Genomic DNA, 4,262 nt, shown 5'->3' with positions numbered 1-4,262 from the left:
ATCTGTTCCTTGACAGGTGTTGTTGCAGGACTATCTGTTCCTTGACAGGTGTTGTTGCAGGACTATCTGTTCCTTGACAGGTGTTGTTGTAGGACTATCTGTTCCTTGACAGGTGGTGTTGCAGGACTATCTGTTCCTTGACAGGTGTTGTTGCAGGACTATCTGTAGAGGTTGACCTGTAACGGTACAGAGGTAGTATTGTGGCCTTGGTTTTACCTCTGTACAAAACATGTCACTTATGTTTTCCTCGTAAATCACTACAGTTAGGAAAGGCTCACATGTCTCTGGCTAATATTACTTAATAGGAGGAAAATCTCCCTTTTTTTAGAAAATTTTTACTCGTTGGCATTATCATGGTGAAAGATATGGATAAAAAAAGAAGGTCTTTTCTTTAGTTACCGTTACTTACATTTTCTCTCATGCTAAGAAAATGATAAAAAGTTAAGGGATAACTACTGATTCAATTCTCAAGTCCTGAGAGCCACATCAGAATTACCTGAATTTACCCCAGGGCCACTAACACACTAATGACAGGAAGGCAGCAGTTTGTCAATGGTCCCTGCATTTGACCTGATGATTTTTTTTAAGTTGAATTTTAAAATTCAGTAAAGTTTTGTAATTTACAGCTTGGGGGAGTAGACGGTTCCAGGGGGTTATAACCTGTGTGGGAGAAAGCATTAACATAAAATAATTAAGATGAAAGTGTGTATATCCTAGACATGGTTTGGAACACTGGCACGGGTGTGCCTCCAGACTATTCCCAGACCTGAGGAGTATGAGTTACGAGGAAAGACCAGGGGCCACATTCACGAAAGCACTTACGCAAGCACTTACGAACCTGTACATCTTTTCTCAATCTTTGGCGGCTTTGTTTCCAATTATTAAACAGTTAATGAGCTCTGAAGCACCAGGAGGCTGTTTATAACAATAACAACAGTTGATTGGCAAGTTTTAATGCTTGTAAACTGTTTAATAAATGTAACCAAAGCCGTCAACGATTAAGGAAAGATGTACACGTTCGTAAGTGCTTGCGTAAGTGCTTTCATGAATCTGGCCCCAGAGGCACTGCACCTCGCCTCACTGGAGGACACAAGGGTTAGGGGGACAAGATTATCATTGTAATTGACAGACAGACACATTGTTTACGAACACGAAGACGGGGACACACACAAGGGGACACAGGTAGAAGCAGAGTTTCCACCTGTGTCCCCTTGTGTCATGAGCAATAGAGATATTTGAAAGAACTTTTTTCTAGTGTCGGAGTAGTTATCAAATGGAATGCATTAGGCAGTGATGTGGTGGAGGCTGACTCCATACACAGTTTTCAATGTAGATATGATGGATCCCAGTAGGCTCAGGAATCTGTACACCAGATTGACAGTTGAGAGGCGGGACCAAAGAGCCAAAGCTCAACCCCCGCAAGCACAACCAGCCTTTTACTGGTTAACCAGGTGAGCACAGGTGAAAGCAACTGCTCAGAGCTACAGACATATACAGACTTGTCAAAGTAGTGAACAAAGGCATACCTTACCTACCTTGAGGTTTCCTTGAGATGCTTCCGGGGCTTAGTGTCCCCGCGGCCCGGTCGTCGACCAGGCCTCCTGGTTGCTGAGTACTGAGAAGCAACATGGTTGAGGCAGACACCATTGTTTATGATCTCAACCTAGACAAGCACATTTAGGAGAGTACAATGAGTATAGGGGAGGGAACATTTAGGAGAGTACAGTGAGTATAGGGGAGGGAACATTTAGGAGAGTACAGTGAGTATAGGGGAGGGAACATTTAGGAGAGTACAGTGAGTATAGGGGAGGGAACATTTAGGAGAGTACAGTGAGTATAGGGGAGGGAACATTTAGGATGAGGTCGATACTTGGTGCTTCCTGCAGGAGCTTTAGTACGTCTGCTGCCTTGTCCTAGCACCCGGATACTCTCTCATACTCGGGGGTATACCAAGAGTATATCCCCGGGTGGGTTCTGGGAGTTCTTCCATTCCCAAAGCCAGTCTTGTCTTGTGGTTACTTGATCTAGAAGGCTGTTGCGTGGGGCGGCCAGCAGGTCTACATGTACATAACTCTGCTGCTTCAGGACTTTCTGCACCAGCCACAATTGTCTAATTGTGTTTGGAAAATTTTGTTTTATTTATTCTGGCAATATTTCTTATATTTTTGGGAGGACATTGAATAGTCGTGAACCACAGGTGTTCGTAGTGTTCTCTGGTCGTGACTATGGTCGTCCAGGAGGATGGGGACCCCCGACCTGGTCTCCTACAGGACCCCCGACCTTATCGGGGACCGGGCCGCGGGGACGTTGAACCCCGAAATCAACACAAGGTATGGTACCTCCACTCATTACTGGGTCTGCTCTGCATATTCGACCATATTTTTTGATGCAGTAATTGTTAGTTTATTGTGCATATTTGGGACCCGGGCTTCCAGTATCGTCCTTGTATATTCAGTCAAATCAATCACATAAGTTATTCATAGATAATTGTACATTTATAATTGGGAAAGTTTACATAACTCGTCTGACATCATTGTTTAAACTCGTCTGACATCATTGTTAATAGATTCCTTGTAAGTTGTGCTCTGTGAGTAGATGAGCTTATATCGTACCCTGTGTTTCGCTTCAGTTCATGTTTACTATGCTTGGAATTTATCAGTTAAAATTTGTGATTTTCTGCGGCCCAGACGAAGACCTTATTGATACCTACTTGTAGTTTTCAGTCTTCTACTGAGGTAATTGTTATGCTGATTGCTGTATTGTCGAGCCGGTCGGCCGAGCGGACAGCACGCGGGACTTGTGATCCTGTGGTCCTCGGTTCGATCCCAAGCGCCAGCGAGAAACAATGGGCAGAGTTTCTTTCACCCTATGCCCCTGTTACCTAGCAGTAAAATAGGTACCTGGGTGTTAGTCAGCTGTCACGGGCTGCTTCCTGGGGGTGGAGGCCTGGTCGAGGACCGGGCCGCGGGGACACTAAAGCCCCGAAATCATCTCAAGATAACCTCTCAAGATTGTCTGCAAAAGATGGCACGAAGCTGTAAGATACGACCAAAACCTTGGATCAGAAAATGAAGAAATGACGACGTTCGCGGCCATTATCAAGTTGTAACTTTTATTATGTCTATAGTATTTGGTGTGTGAATGAGAATAAGCAGTGGTGCCAGGACTGTGCCCTGAGGTACAACCTCTCCTCTTACAAATTACATCTGAATATGGCTGTTTGCCCATATGACCGAACATGGACGTAGTTTAAAAATGAAAAATAATTGAAAATTATTATTTTTTTCCAAAACAGCAAGTTCACGGTCCTGTGGTAGGTTAGGAAGGCAGGAAGTTCTCCTAAGGTTTCAAAACGTCATGAAAACCGTTAATTTAATTGAAAGTTTCCTCTCCTAACCTCACCGAGTAAGCCGGAGGACTTAACACAAAAAACGAGACTACGTCACTTTCGTGAGTCGATTTCATTTCAAATTATGTCCAATTTTGGCCATAGTGCGCATACGAGCGAAAAGTGGCGTTATCTTAAGAGGACGGGTTGAAGGTACGGAGTTTATCACTGTGTTTGAACTTTACTTAAATGTTACTCATTGCATTATCATCGAGAGGAAATTGAATATCTATCCGCCCTACTTTACCTGTTATTTCTGTTGATCTCATTTTATGAGGTATCTCCATGGTCGCATTTATCAGTTGCCTTTATATAGTTCGTCTACAATATATGCATTTAGTTTTTCTTCTATTGCTTCCTTGAATTTGTAACAGTTTGTCAATAATTGCGACAGGCAGAGATCTTCCCGCTCAGAATGTGTTCCTCTCACACCCGGGTACTGCCTAGCTCTTGCGACTTTTTAATTAAAGTAAGTACTATCTGATAACGATTAAGTCTACGTCACCCATGGCGGGTGAAGGCAACCAGTAGGAGCGCGCGCCGGTGACGTCATGGATGGTATTGACCAATGGCGGTGGTGGCGGATGTGACCAATGGGGGCTGGTGAGAGAGAGCTGGGCGGTGGAGGCCACATGGAGGTGTTGTGTTGACAGTTGTGTTAGTGTGTGTGTAGGGGACGCACGCGTCTTTATCTCGCTCGTACAGGTGCCAAGTGCCGAACATGTTAGCTGTGATGGTGCCGGGGGGAGAGTTGTTAGCCTCCCACTGGTGGAAACCCTTACCATAAAATGATAAACAATTTGAATAAAGACGATAAAGTGTTTGGTGTTGATATGTTTGGAGGATGGGAGTGATAAGATAGCGGGTTATCTCG

The 4,262-nt window shown here is 44.2% G+C and overlaps 1 protein-coding gene across 7 annotated transcripts in view; it reads left to right on the top strand.

Annotated features, from left to right (window-relative positions):
• Nucleotides 1-4,018: 4,018 nt before the first annotated feature.
• The window catches only part of LOC123745541 (myosin-2 heavy chain), a 79,804-nt gene continuing 79,560 nt past the window's right edge, over nt 4,019-4,262 (top strand). For all 7 annotated transcript variants that reach the window (XM_069312119.1, XM_045726155.2, XM_069312120.1 and 4 more), the window contains exon 1: nt 4,019-4,093. The gene's annotated coding sequence lies outside the window, so the exon portion shown is untranslated. The remainder of the gene's footprint in view (nt 4,094-4,262) is intronic.

Source organism: Procambarus clarkii, chromosome 71 (genome assembly GCF_040958095.1).
Source record: "Procambarus clarkii isolate CNS0578487 chromosome 71, FALCON_Pclarkii_2.0, whole genome shotgun sequence".
In the NCBI taxonomy this organism is placed as follows: domain Eukaryota; kingdom Metazoa; phylum Arthropoda; class Malacostraca; order Decapoda; family Cambaridae; genus Procambarus; species Procambarus clarkii.
This window is presented reverse-complemented; position numbering and strand designations above follow the sequence as displayed.